This window comes from Pteropus alecto, unplaced genomic scaffold, assembly GCF_000325575.1.
Source record: "Pteropus alecto unplaced genomic scaffold, ASM32557v1 scaffold306, whole genome shotgun sequence".
NCBI classification, from domain to species: domain Eukaryota; kingdom Metazoa; phylum Chordata; class Mammalia; order Chiroptera; family Pteropodidae; genus Pteropus; species Pteropus alecto.
Genome location: NW_006437748.1, coordinates 286,365 through 302,322, shown reverse-complemented (window position 1 = coordinate 302,322; position 15,958 = coordinate 286,365). Strand labels below are relative to the sequence as shown.

The following is a 15,958-nucleotide window of genomic DNA, read 5'->3' as shown; positions in this document are numbered from 1 at the left end:
TATATGCTTTTAATATTTTCAAATAAGAATAGAATGGCAAGCACTACCGTACTTGGTCATTCTCTAGTTAAGGATAACCTTCAAATAGGAGTCTAATAGTCTAGATGAAATAAGCATGCTTCCCAGTTGCTATAGAGTCCCAGTTTATATTATTGTCCTAGCACATTGTTCATAATGTCTTATTTTCCTTTCTATAATTTTTATGTATTAAATTATATCCTCCCTCAGGCTTTAAGCCTATTATTTTCAAGCTGTGTCCTATGAAGCTCTTTTTGGGCCAGAAAAATGATGGATGAAGAAGGAAACAATTAGCAACCCTCAAATTGCTCATAACTTTAAAAAATTATATTTTTATTTTTAAAATTACAGTTAACATACAATATGATACTAGTTTCAGACATATAACACAATGATTAGACATTTATATAACATGAAGTGATTTAGACATTTATATAACTTATGAAGTGATCACCCTGATAAACCCAGCACCCATCTGACACAGTTATTACAGTACTACCAAGTATATTCCTCATAGTATACCCTACATCAGCATGACTATTTTGTGACTACCAATTTGTACTATCCCCCTCCTTCACCTCTCCCTCCACCCCCCAATCCGGCAACCATCAAAATACTGTGTATCTATGAGCTTGTTTCTGTTTTGTCTTTTCTCTAAATTCCATGTATAAGTGAAATCATATGGCATTTGTCTTTCTCTGTCTGACTTACTCCACTCAGCACAATACTCTCTAGGTCCATCCATGTCGTTGCCAATGGCAACACTTCATTCTTTTCTATGGCTGAGTAATATTTCATTGTATATATGTGACATTTCTTCTTTATCCATTCATCCACTGATGGACACCCAGGTTGCCTCTATATCTTTGCAATGAACATATGGATGCACATGTCCCTTCGAAGCAGTGTTTTGGATTTATTTGGATGAATACTCAGAAGTAGGATTACTGGGGGTCTTCTTTGTCTCTTGTTATAGTCTTTGTTTTAAAGTTTCTTGTTTCATATAAGTATGGCTACCCCAGATTTCTTGTTCGTTTCCATTTTCATAAAATATATTTTCCATCCCTACTTTCAGTTTCTACGTATCTTTCAACCTGAAGTGAGTCTGTAGTAGGTAATATATGCAAGGATCTTGTTTTCTTAACTATTCAGCCAACCCTATATCTTTTGCTTGGAACATTTAATCCATTTACATTTAAAGTAATTGTTAATTGGTATATAGTTATTGTCATTTTATTATTATTTTATTTTTTGTTCTTCTTCTTAAAGTCCCTCTAACATTTCTTATAATGCTGGTTTGGTGTTGGTGAACTCTTTTAGCTTTTTCTTGACTGGAAAGCTGTTTACTTCTCCTTTGATTCTAAATGATGGTTTTGCTCAGTAGCAAATCTTGGTTATAGGTCCTTACTTTTCCCAATTTTGAATATTTCATGCCAATTCCTTCTGGCCTGCAAAATTTCTGTTGAGAAATCATCCGACAGTCTTAAGGGAACTCCCTTGTAGGTGATGAACTGTTTTTCTCTTGCTGCTTTTAAGATTCTCTCTTTGTCTTTAACCTTTGACATTTTAATTATGATGTGTCTATATGTGGACCTGAGTTCATCTTGTTTGGGATTTTCTTCACTTCCTGGACTTGTATGTCTATTTCTTTCACCAGGTTAGGGAAATTTTCTGTCATTATTTCTTCAAATAGGTTTTTAATTCCTTGCTCTCTCTCTCTCTTTTCCTTCTGGTACCCCCATGATGCATATGTTTGTATGCCTGATGTACCAGAGGCCCCTTAAACTATCCTCATATTTTTGGATTCTTCTTTTTTTTTTCTTTCACTCTTCAGGTTGAGTGTTTTCTGCTACCTTATCTTCCATATCGCTGATTCGAGCCTCTGCTTCATCTAATCTACTGTTGATCCTTTCTAGTGTGTTTTTCATTTCAGTTATTGTATTCTTCATTTCTGACTGGTTTCTTTTTATGTTTTATAGCCTACTTTTATGTTTTCTGTCTCTTTGTTGAAGTTATCACTGAGATCGTTGAGTGTTCTCATAACCAGTGTTTCAAACTTTGTTTCTGGTAGATTGCTTGTCTCCGTTTTATTTATATATTTATTTTTTTCTGGAACGTGTTCTTTTCTTTCATTTGGGGCATGTTTGTATTCTCACTTTAACTCTCTCCCTGTTTTTGTTTCTATGTGTTAGGTAGAGCTACTATGTTTCTTGGTCTTAGTAGACTGGCCTTATGTAGTAGGTGTCCTAATGGGCCCAGTGGCACAGTCTCTCTGGTCATTTGAGCCAGATGCTCCAGGTGTGTCTCTTGTATGGGTTGTGTGTGCTCTCCTATTGTAGTTGAGCCTTGATTGCTGTTTTCACATCAATGGGAGATATTGACTCTCAGGCTGATTGGTTGTGAAGACTGGTGGTGACTACAGTAGAGGAGCTGTTGTTCCTATGAAGCAGGATTCAGTATAGCAGGATTCTGGTGCCTGCTGAGTCTGCCCTTTGTGCATGTCTCAAATTTCCCATAACCTTTAATGAGAAGATTGTTTCTCAAAGTAATGAAAGAAAAAATGGTAATAATATAACTAGAGTCAAAAAATTGCATTGTTTGCCATTTTTAACTTTCATAACAATCATATCCACATGCTACCAGCAGTAAATGATCAAACATATTTCAGACTCAAGTTGAGTAAAAACTTACTAAACACAAAACAAACCAACAACAACTAAAATTCAGAAAATATCGTCTAGAGTATAAAATCATATTACAGTAATTCTGAAAATAATGTATGACATTATAGTAGAGAAAAGAGATCGTTTGTCCTTTTTTATCTCTCATTAAAATATATGTTGAGTAGGCTCAATTATTTATAGACATTGAGATATTTTCAATTATTATTATTACTTTTTTTTAGAATGAAGGATGAAAAACAATAGGGAGAATTGAGTTTATAAATATCAGTTAAAGGAACAAGGTCACTATTCAGCTTAATAATACGATGGATTCTAACTTTTTTTTTTTCAAGAGTTTTTAGCCTTTCATTTCTCTGAGCGGCACCATGGCAGTCAGCAAGAACAAGCACCTTACAAAAGGCGGCAAAAAGGAAGCCCCCCAAAAAATGGTTGACCCATTTTTTAAGAAAGATAGGTGTGATGTGAAAACACTAGCTATGTTCAATATAAGAAATATTGGGAAAACACTAGTCATGAGAACTCAAGGAACCAAAATTGTGTCTGATGGATTCAAAAGTCATGTTTTTGAAGTGAGCCTAGCTGATCTGCAAATGACAAAGTTGAATTTAGAAAACTCAAGCTAATTATTGAGGATGATGTGCAGGTCAAAAACTGCCTGACTGAGTTCCATGGCAAGGCTCTTACCCATGCCAAAATGGGCTCCACGGTCAAAAAATGGCAGACCATGATTGAAGTTCATGTTGATGTCAAGTCTACTGATGGTTATTTGCATCGTCTATTCTGTGCTGGTTTTACCAAAAACTGCAGCAGTCATATTCAGAAGATCTCTTATGCTCAGCATGAATAGGTCCACCAAATTCAGAAGATGATGGAAATCATGACCCAAGAGGTGCAAACAAATGACTTGAAAGAAGTGATCAATAAATTGATTCCAGATAGCATTGGAAATGACATAAAAAAGTCTTTCCAGTCTATTTATCTACTCTATGATGTCTTTGTTAGAAAGGTCAAAATGCAGTTCAAACCTGGAGAAGTCCAAGTTTGAACTGAGAAGACTCATAGAGATTTCTGGTGAAGGTGGTAGTAGTTCTAGAAAAGTTACTGGGGATGAGACAGGTGCTAAAGTTGAACAAACAGATGGATATCAGCCCCCAGTCCCAAAATCTGTTTAAAATTAAGACTTTTTTATGGTGACAAATAAAACCTGTTTGTGATTTTTCAAACTATTTTAAATTAACTTTGGTGATGTGTTTGTCTAAAAAACATACATGAAGAGAAAAGAAACAGTCATTCAACTTGGACTTGATATTTATAGCTTTACATAACCATTTATTCTGGAACTCTCTGATGGCTTACTAAATTGTGTAGAAGAAAAACCTCAAAAGTGTTTACTATCACAGTTTGTAAGAAATCTGTAAGAACTTAGAGTCCAAGTTGAAATCTGTGATGTTATGAATATTGTCTCCAAACTTCAGTTTATGTTTGTCACCTACAAAATGGGTATAAAAATATCTAATATATAGAATTTTTATAAGTACTATAAAATCAGATTCATGTAACACACTTAACTTGTTTCTACCAAATACTAAGGATTTAATAATATTAGTTATTGCTATTATTATTTCATTGACAGTGTAATTTCTTCATCTGGCTGAATGTTTACTCAGAGACTCATGGGAGGAAATTAGTTAATTCAAATTAGTGATGTAATATTTGGTTATTTTAAATTGAAAACTCAGCTTTAAAAAACTGAGCTGTATATGTTAATACAGCCTAATTTATTCTGATTGTGCTAGTCGTAATTAACTCGGTATGACTTTGGTACTTTAAAAGAATGTGATACCTTTATTGAGAAGAACAGTAGAGAGCTTTTTTTTTTTTTTTTTTTTAAATAGATTTGGCATAGTCACTGCTTGTGCTAAATTAATTAGCAATATATTATTGCTTTGGGAAGAGGCAGCTGATGCCACAAGGTAATACTGTGAGCCAAAAATACATCAATGAATCAAATTTTAAATGTCTGCCAAGGAAGCAAGTATCCTGCTCCTTCCCCCCCCCCCGCCTTTTTTATGAATACAAAAATAATAAATTTTAATAAAGTTTTCAAATTGTCCCTCAAAACCTCCAGTTCTCCAGAGGTGCCTCTGGGGCTTCTACTGCGGAGAAAGATAGAATTTACACTTCCAATAACATTTAAAATTCTGCTTTTCTCCCACTTGCTAATTTAGAAAGTTTTATTATTTACTTTAATTAAAATAAATGTTGGCTGTTAATTGTAAATTATACAGAAAATATTTTTTTTTAAATTACACACATTAAAAATTGGAAAGCCTCCATACTCAAAGTCTAATCTCCGGAATGACCATTATTAATTAGATGCCTGTCTTTCCAGTTATCTGGAGCATGCTCGAGACAATTACAGTTCTTTTTTTTTTTTCATTTCAAACAAATGAGTTTGGCCTAGATAATAGTGAAGTATTAGATGTTCACTAGGCTAATGGTGATTTGTTTAAAAGGATTAGGAACTGGAGATTGAAGAATTGTGTGTTTTTTATGGAAGGGCAGGATCGTGTCATCTGGATAGGACTATGGGGATGGGATGTACTTCTTTGGCCCTCTATTTAAATATATGATCAAGGGAGAGAATATCTAACTGACCTAGCTTGAATCACATCTCATTCTTTGACTGGAGGAGACAGAGAGCCTGTGATGGTTAATTTTACATGTCAACTTGGCTAGTCCATGATACACAGATATTTGATCAAACACATATGAATGTTGCTATGAAGGTATTTTGTCAAAAATATTACAATTTAAATCAGTAGAATTTGAGAAAAGCAGATTACTCTCCTTAATGTTGATGGGCCTCATCCAATCAGTTGAAGTCAGTAAGAAAAAAAGACTGACTTCTCCCAAAGAAAAGAGAGTTCCGCCAACAGACTGCTGTTAGACTTGAACTATAACATCATTTTTCCCTAGGATCTCTAGCCTGCCAGATTATCTAGCAGATTTTGGAGTTGCTCACATAATTGCAGCATGAACTAATTAAAATAAATATCTTTCAATCTCCCCATCAGATCGATAGATGATAGATAGATAGATAGATAGATAGATAGATAGATAGATAGACAGACAGATAGACAGACAGATAGACAGACAGATTTATCTATCTGGAGAGTAATACACACACACACACATGCACACATCTTATTGGTTCTGTTTCTATGTACAGTTCTAATACAGAGCTCCTGATGGAACTGTGCCCAATGTACAAAAGTAGTTTCTCTAAGAAAATTGAGATACCATTAAGAAGGGTAAATGAATACTGGACATCTAAAAATCCAAATATGTAAGACAAATGTACAATAAAGCCATCACAAATTTTTGCCTAGAGTCCTGCTATATCTGTTTATCAGGTCTGCCTGAAATCTAATCAGAATGGTGTTGAAAATTAGACATCAGATCATGTCCCTTCTCTGCTTCAAGGTTGTGATAGCTTTTTAATGAACTATCATTGCTAAGAGCTTTATTGTAATGTTCTATATGGTCCTACACAGTCCTTTGTCATTGACTGCTATAGACTAAATGCTTGTGTCACCCCCAAATTCATATGATAAAACATAATTCCCAATGTAATGGTGTATGGAAGTGGGACCCTTGGAATATAATTAGGTAATGAGGATAGAGCCCTCATAAATGGGATTAATGCCCTTATAAAAGAGAGCCCAGAGAGCCAGACCCCTCATCAACTTCTGCCATGTGACAACGTAGTAAGATAGCTATCTGTGAACCAGGAAGTTGGCCCTCATCAGACAATGTATCTGCCAATGCTTTGTTCTTGGACTCTCAACCTCCAGAACTGTGAGAAATAAATTTCCGTTATTTATCAGCCATTCAGTCTATGATATTCTGTTATAGCAGCCCGAAGAGAATGCTGACTTCATTCCCTACTTCTCTTCTATCTGCTCCCTGACCCTCTTTCTGCTTTTTACCATGCCATCCTCTTTCAGCCGAGGGCCTATGCCCTTATGTACCACTTTCTGGAATGTTCTCTTCTGATGTTTTTTCTTGATTTCACTTCATATGTTATCTCCTCAGAGAAGGCTTTTCTGACCACCTATCTATAGTAGCCTTCTTCCTCATGAATTCAGTAATATATGACTTTGTTTTATTTTCTGCAGGTCTTTTAGCAATGTGGAAATTTCTCATACTTATTTTTTTAATTGATTAATATATACTTCCTGTGAAATATAAACACACTATGAAAAGGAAACTTATCTACCTTCTTTGCTGTCTTATCCTAACCCTTTAGAACAATGCCTCAAGTGTAAGATGCTCAGTAAATATTTACTTATTTGGAGTCAATTGAAGTTTTCTTTATTGTGTATGTGTGCATTACATATATGTGTGTATTACATATTGTGTATGTGTGTATTACATATATATGTATATAACGTGCTATATGTATATAATGTACTACATATATAAAAATATACATATATATATATTCTAAAAAAGCTACATAGTATTTCTTCGTATAAATGTACCTAAATTTATTTATCTGCTTCATGCTTTGGAATTCTATATAAAAAGTATTACTTGAAAAAAAGTGCTCCTATCTTAAAAAAAAGAAACCTACATAAAATTTATTTTTCTATAAGAAATATATTTTCATTTAATATTTTCTTGTTAGCAAAACCAATTTTATGATACATATTTCTTAGTTTATTTCTTATTGATTAAAATGAATATTGAAGGACATGATAATGTATTTTAATAGTTTAAACTGTATTGAGGCTTACAGGTGGCCAAAAGATGAAAATGAAATGAGTAGTTCAACTCAGTGAAGTCACCGCAAAAATAATTAAGTAAATAATACTAGGAAAAGTGATAAATACAGTTTGTAAGATTATTTACATACAATTTTTTTTTTTTTAGAAACCATAGTATGCAGAGTTGGCTTTTTGGTAAAGCTTTTTCTTAAAGCATATTATTTCCCTATTATGATAGCTCTACACCAATTTGATTTGTAAGCAGCCTAATAACGATCCCTCTGATTTGCACATTTTTTTACTAACATCATCCGCAAATATATTCAGATAAAGGAAGTAAATAAACCATGGACCAAGCAACTGACTTATTAACTTCCCAAGTGATGTTTGTAACATGATGCCTTTAATACCTTTAGAGGAAATCTTACATAAGCCAGTGTCATCTCCTGTCCTTGCTTCCATTTTTGCTTCTTACAACCCATTCTTCAGACAGCAGTCAGAATAATCTTTTAAAAACATAAATCAGTTCAAGTTACTTTCCTGCCTAAAATTCTCCAGTGGCTTCTGATTATGGTGAGAATAAAATCTCAATAGCAGAATATGACTTACAAGGCCACACATGATTTAACTTCTGCCTATTTGCTGCTCTACTGCCAGGACTTTTATCCTGTTCTTTGGAACTTCTGAGTTTCTTCTCATGCCCAGCTTTTGCTGTTCACTCTGTTGTAAAACACTTCTGTCAGATCTTTCAGTGGTTGGCACTTTCTCATCAATCAAATTCAAGTTTAAGTAAAAACTTTCCTGACACCCCTCTCTAATGTTGATTTTCTTTAAAAAAATAACTAAATAAATTTATACATATTAATAGATTTTACTTGTTTTTAGTTGGTATACAAACTAAATAAAATTTATAATAGCTCTATTATATTTTCAGTGAGATTTCCTTGAAGCTCGCAGCTGTTTTGTGGCAATGTTGATGATTTGAGATGAGACAGTGATATAAGTTAGTAAATACTATACTAGATAGCTGTTTTCATTTTCGTGAAATTGCAAAAACTTTCTATGTTAAGCTAATAATTATTATAGGTGCTATAAACATTTATACTGATAATGTCAGAGTTGTAATAAACACCCAAAGAACTCTAAATCCCCAATCACTAAAATCTTGGCAGACAATTTATCTGAAGACATACAAAATAAAGAAAACACTTGTTCCTAAAAAATTATTTATAAGTTGACATTTTTACATAAGAGAAAAAGGAGGAAATGTAGAATGATTTAAGTATGCCTCTGCCAAGAAGCATCTCTTTAATATGATTTGAGGGACGTAGAAAAGAGTTTGCATTTATTAGCACAGTGTGCATGCAGTTGGTTCAAGAGTTATTTTAAACATTATTTCCTACTTATTTCTTAGTCTGGTTAATATAGATTGGCAAAGATAAGAAACTTCTTGAATTGTATACTTAGATTATAAATACTTTCTGTGTTCAGAAGCATTTTTTTTTAATATTTAAAAAAAGTTTTCTTTTTTGAATTAAGTTTATTGTGGTAACATTGGTTAATATGATTATATAATTTTCAAGTGCACATTTTAATTTGACATCTGTATATTCTATTATATGTTTACCACTCAAAGTCCAGTTTCCTTCAGCTATCATATATTTAATCCCCTTTACCCACTTCACCCTCCCCCTACCCCTCTATAGTTGACTCCTTTTATTCCATCTACTTCCCCCCCTCCTCCCCCACACCCTACCCTCTGGTAACCACTAGTTTATAGTCCCTGTCCATGAGTCTCTGTTTGTTTGTCCTGTTCATTTGTTGCTTCTAGGTTTATATCCTACATGTAAGTGATGTTATGTGATTTTCAACGTTTTCTGTCTGGCTTATTTTGCTTAACACAATTATCTCAAGGTCCATCCATGTTGTTGCAAATGGCAGTATTTCATCCCTTCAGAAACAAGTTTATATACATAGCATTTAAAAATGATATATACCAGACTGATGACTCACATTAGGTCCTTATAAATTATGTTCGATTGTCTACATTGAAAAATACCTTACTTATAAACAATGTGTGATATGACTTTTAGTTGTAGTCCTCTAGATTTTGAATTCTAATTATTTTCGCTGTAAAATAACAATACATTTCCACATCTTGAAATCTGTAGAGAAATTTAGGCACACGTACACACTGGAAACAAAAGAGAGTAGGGGTAAGCATCTACTTTCAAAATAATTGTGCTACACCATTGTTTCTAATTAGTTGTTTGGAACATATAATATTTTTTTCTAAAAACAATGTTATTAATGATAATTAGGGAAGCCTTCTAGAACACGTAAACTTATTACTTTGCAATTTTTTTTTTTTTTGGTCTGAAGAAATGTAGAGGCATTTTTCTTTAGGAAAAGAAAATATGTAAAGAGAGATTCAGATCGGAGTGACAGCAGTAAATTGACCTCAGCAATTCTCAGAGTAGTAATTGCCCTTTTACTATACCACTCCCCCAGCTGGATGGTAGGAGCAGCTCCGGACCAAGGATTGTACTATTTCTTAAAGCAGCTTCTCTCTGAAGACTTGAATTTAGCAGTGGGAACTATACATAGAAGCTAACTCTAATTCATTATTCTATATATATTTCTTTAACTAAATTCAAACAGGAGATAATAAAGTTTACTTTTCTTCTTTTGTTTAATTTTAAAAGTGAAATGAAAGCATTTGAAATAAAGTGGTAAAATTCTTTGGGGTCACAGGAAGAGCCAACCAGCTGAATGTCTACTATATGTTAGGTATGTTTGTTTTATAAACTATCTTATCACAACAAAGAAATCATTGGAACTTAGAATTTGGAGTACCACAACTGAAGTGTAAATCTCGCATGCTTATGTATGCTACATTTTATCTGTGTCTGACAACAGTTAATGGCTAGGGATCCAACATGAGTTAGCAACATGACATTTACTCTCTTGAAGTAACCAATACCACATTTCTAAGAAGTGGATTAATAGGAGTTAGTTCATATATCTAAACCAGTAAATATCATCTTGAAATAAAACACAAATTCTTTGTGAATTCAGTTGGCTAGTTGCCATTATTTGAGCACTTACAGGTTGCTAAGACAAGCAATATATTACATTGATTTTGAAGAAAATTCAAAAATATTGATTTGACTTGTTATTCCTAAGAGTGACAATATATGACTTAGGAAGTACAAAAAGAACCAAAAACTACAATGTAGCCATTGTGATGGTCATTGCAGCATTTCTGTATTGATTTGAAAGGGTATATAAGGAAAAATGAGGTCAGGTGAGAAAAAATTCCAGTAAAAAATAGTTCAGCCCTTTTAGATATAGTGGATGCTATAAAGCACCACCTAGTGCACCCCTTGGGGATTGAGTGACTTAATTCTCTCATCCTAACTACCTCCTTTCTCAGATGCCAAGATTATCGGTGGCTATTAGAAATCACAGAGTCTCTGTAAAGGTATTACTCTTTATTCAAAAAGAAGCATTTTCCCCAACCTCATGCCCCATCATTGGGAGCACCCATATCCAATGGCTTGTCCATGACACTAAGGCAAATGTACAAAAACCCAGTCATCTGTCCTGAATTCATGAACACTCTCGAAATTAGCCCCTTGAGATCTCTGGTTTTGCTGTGTCTGCCTGAACTGTGTAACTTTTTGCCTCTTCCTTTCTACCCAGTCCTACTTCTTGTATATCTTTTTAGGCTTATTCCCCTGTAAATTCCCTACATACAAATCTGTTTAAGTGTGTGTTTCCTGGTAGGACATTACCCTAAGATAGTGAACCATACTTATGTTGATCCGTAAATAAATACTTTAGAAAGTTAGTTTATTTTATACAACAGAATGGTAGAAGACATACTCTGGACACAATCAATTAGCATTTTAACTGGATCATAAGACTCATGCAGTGAGCTTGCTAATATGCACCCCCAACTCCCAAGACTCGGATTTCATATGTTTTTGGATGACACCTGGAAATTTAAGGCTTCAATCCTAGATAATTTTGATTCAATGTCCAAGATGAGGCCTAAGAATTATTATTTATTTTTTTAATACAGAATTAAATATATATATATATGAAACAGAGAGAAAAGTATCATGACCTCTCATGAACTCATTATCCAATTATCAATTTATAAACATTCTTCGTTCAACTAGATCTTCTCATTCTTCTCTCCCCCATTATTTGAAGAACATTTCAGATATCACATTGTTTTATCTGAATATGTTTTTGTGTATATTCTAAATGATGTCATACCACAATGCCTTATAACAAATAAATTAAAGTTAAGAATTTATTCTTTTAATGTGTCAAAATAATTCTAGTGATCCAGAAATACAGACTGACTTCTGGTAATTATACCTTTGGCTTAGTAGATTTGTATTTTTTACCATCTTGATGAGTTCTATTAATAAATTTAATATACATAAAGTCCCTTGGAGGTAAAATAACAATCTTCAAACTTTACCAGAAAAGTTTAAGATAGATCAGTTGGTCATTTCCAATCCTTTCATTTGTTATCAGAGTTTCTATAGTACTCTTACATTCTAGCATTATAGCAGTATATTTCAACTTCTATTGGTTTGAGAAAGGAGTTATTTCTCTCTGTCTCTCTCATCATCATTATCATCATCATCATCATCATCATGGACTATTAAAAAATGGTTATCGAGAACCATAGTTTGGTTCTCAGTTCTCCTCATTATATGGAAAAGCATCTAGGAAAATGGACTCTAAGGACAATTTTAAATCTTAGACATTTTATGCAGTGTCCACAGTCCATCTCTAGCCAGAATTGATGGTATGTATGTCACTCCCACCATAAATGTGGAAAGAACTTCAATGACCTTAAAACTGAATCCTGAATTTCTATTTGTTTGGCATTTAGATTAAGATAAAAGTAATATCTGTTAATAAAACTAATGACATAGAAATTAGTATTATTAATCATGTCAGAATTGCATGACTACAAAAACGGGAAATGTCTATAAACATTCTTTCTCATCCTTGGTCCTTAAAATGTCATGTCATGACTAGCCTCAGAACAAGAAAAATAGGCAAAAAAATATTTTTGCTTAATAAAAAGGTAAATAGATGCCCATAGGTGAAGTTGGGTTCCTGAGAACATAAAGATCCTCTGATGAGGAGAACATTAGAATTCACCCAGGAAATATTGCAGGCCCACAAAATTAACAGAGAAATTAAATATTGGAAGTCAGCTTTGTAGATAAAAGAACTTTCAAAACACATTTAAAAAAAGATGCTACACAATGCAGAATTTTAATATTTCTAGTGTATTGTCATGGTCTACAAAGCAATCACATAAAATAATAAAACTGTCACATGTCATAAAAAATCCTGATGTATAGCTAGAAGGAAGCCTAATTGTTTTCAGATGCCAAGTTCATACTTTGGTGACAATTTTCTAAAATGTTTTTCCTACTTAATACATAGATGGGTATATAGCTCATTAAAACTTGAAAAGAAGTTTTGAGAAGTCAGTAAATTTAATCCAAAGTGTAACAAAATTTTGAAATCTGCCAGTCTTAAGAACAACAGAAACTTTAGAAATATTAGAGATCTTGAGCACAAATCAGATTAAATAAAATATTTAATGTATAACATATTGATCTGGGTCAGGCCTTATGGTATTGATTTGTTTTTCATCTTATCTTCATTTTTAAAAAATACAAGGAAAACTAACTGTACTAAATATATCAAAAGAGAATGAGAAAATACAACGATAGAGGTTCACATCTAACATGTCATCTTTTATCAAATATCAAGAAGAGTCTTCTTGTTTTTCAGAGGGATGGTAGTATGTTTCTATTATAAAATAGACTACTCAGGTTTTTATTTTGTTTATTTTCTCAGTGCTTGATGAATCTACAGATGCTATTGAAATACAGTATTTTGAAAGGATGTAGTACATTATTTTTGTTAGTATTTTAAAGCTGATTTTAGGAAAAATTGAAAAAAAAATATGGGTATAGGAGCCAAAAAATATATTTTTTATTGAATGAATTTTACTTCTCAAATGAATTCTAACCTGATAGAATAGAGTCAGGAAGGTAGTAGTTTCTTAGTAAGCATTTATTGAATAAAACTTTGTTGAAAAAAATATGTTTAAATTTTATTGAATAAAATTTGCAGAGAACACTTCCTTCCAGACAAAATTTTCATAAGCAACATAAAACTATTTATTTGTATTATTTTGATGGATACTACATATCAATCACTTTATTCAGTCTTTAAGCTTTTTGGGTAGATGAAAATGTTAAGATCGTGAAGAGGCTTGTGTTACCCCATGAACAAGGGAACTGGGTCTTGGAAGCCCTACTTCTGATTGTGTCTACTTTCCCTTTCAAGGCAAAGGTTTTAGATAATGTTTTGTATTATGAATGTTCAAGTTGGAATGAGAAAGTCCTGATGAAGCTGCTAATAGTGGTATAACTGTGCCGACTCTACCACAATGGGCAGCTTTGTTAGAATGGAAAAGCCAGCCAACCAACCCATCAGCATCTTAACCAAATCTGAAAAATCACAGTATTACTTTTCTTGTGAAGAATTCAACCTTCAATTTATTTCAGACCTTCACGAAAATTGAATACTTTTGGAATCAAAAGTAATCTGTGAATTAAGGTAATTGTCACTCAGATAATATTTGTCAGTCCTGCTTAGATCCTTAGAATATCACTTTGTTTATATGTTTATGACACACTGAAGGAGAATCCTAAAATGTGCCCTGAAAAACCTAATTGTAAGAATAATGACTTGAGTATAATTACTGGCTTCTTAGAAATTTGAAGAACTGGAATCTTCTATTTACAAATATAATTCAAGTAAGAAGGTAACTTCTTTCAAAGAATATTTTCAAATTGTCTCTGATTGAAAAACAAGAGATTTAACAAATATCCACACAAGACACACCTACCTATATTACTCCTCATAGGTCTGAATTACTGGTCTTCTTGGTTCATTCCCATCCATTTTATTAAAGATAATTTTAAATCCTTCATTGTGGTTTAATTTTGGCATTTCCCTACTTAATCCATGCATCCTCCCATTTCTCCTAGGTCTGAAGCATCACGTGAGATGTATTCCTTAGCCATTTCTCAGAGAAAAATCTTAAGATCTCAGTGCTCTAGTGAGACTTGAACTCTAAGCTACCTCTTATCTACATTAAGCTTATTTTCATAAAACTATCAATACCTGTAGTTTCTACACAGTGTGACAGGTGACTGTCTAATTTATATAGTAAGTATGATTAAATTATTCTTGAGAGAGTTCAGCTTAGTTAATTTCTGAGAATTATAAATAGAAGGTGGATGAGTGAAAAGTGAAAAGTTAATGATAAAGTAGGAATAAGAAATACTCCTATTCTTCCTCAGACAAACTGAGAATACTGTTCACACTTTACTGAAATATCATTAGACAGTGATGATATGAAGACACAGCCTTCCAAAATATCGTATAAGTATTGTCCTAGTTTTTCTAATCCATCAATCTCTGTTGGTTACCTGTTACATTCAAATATGTTGGGGGTGGGGGTTGTTCACACATGTTCTACTAGTAAAGACTATACCTTCTGTCCTCTGCTACATTTTTCTCATAGTGAGGTCTACTTCTTCTAACTTTACTCAATAGAACCATCCTCTTTCAATTTATCATAATTTTTTTCACAATCTCATACAGAAATCTTTTTCACATTCTTCCCCCAGAAGGCACTGACCATTGGTTATCTATAAAAATTATGAACTTAAATTTCTAAATTCTATCAATACTTTCATCCACAATATAGGCATTTGGATTTATTTTTGGTAAACAGTCATTCAGACTTCTGATCTCGTTTTCACAGGCTCCAAAAAATCCAGATTTCACTGTAAGTATAATAAAAATATTTATTTCCACCAGAAAACTCATCACCATCATTTTCTAGTGATTTTTTAAACTTTAGTTCACATTGTAATCACTTAGAGAGTTTAATAAAATGTTGAATGTTGGACCTTACCCCTAACATTTCTGATTCAGTAGGTGAAACCTGAGATTTGACTTCTAGGTGATGCTGAGGCTAAACTGACAACCACTAGTCTAGTCAAAGATGACTAGTTAGATAATTTACACCACTGATAAAAGGAGCAGATACAGGAGTTTTATCAAAGTCTGAATTTAAAAGTTTTCAGTAGTAAATGTTCAAGAGCCCTGATCCTGCCCACAAAGTCAAATGTTTTGGTTGGTTCTGGAAATTAAATTGTTATTTAAGACTCTTTGGTTTTAACTCTTTTATAAAACTAAATTATATGCTCTTTTGACTGACATGGGCAGATGCTTTTGTTTTTATTACCTTGACAAAGAATATTTTGATGAGTTCCTAGATATTTTATTTCTTTAATACTTGCAAATTACTTTAAATTAAGGGTCTGATAGTTAACTGCAATTATATAATAGTTATGT

General features: G+C 32.9%; 1 protein-coding gene and 1 pseudogene across 1 annotated transcript in view; both read left to right on the top strand.

Moving 5' to 3' along the window:
- LOC102885755 (protocadherin-15) overlaps positions 1-15,958 on the top strand; it is a gene marked incomplete at its 3' end in the record, with an annotated part of 563,452 nt that overhangs the window by 262,343 nt on the left and 285,151 nt on the right. The window lies entirely within an intron of this gene.
- LOC102885508 lies at positions 3,068-3,874 on the top strand (annotated as a pseudogene).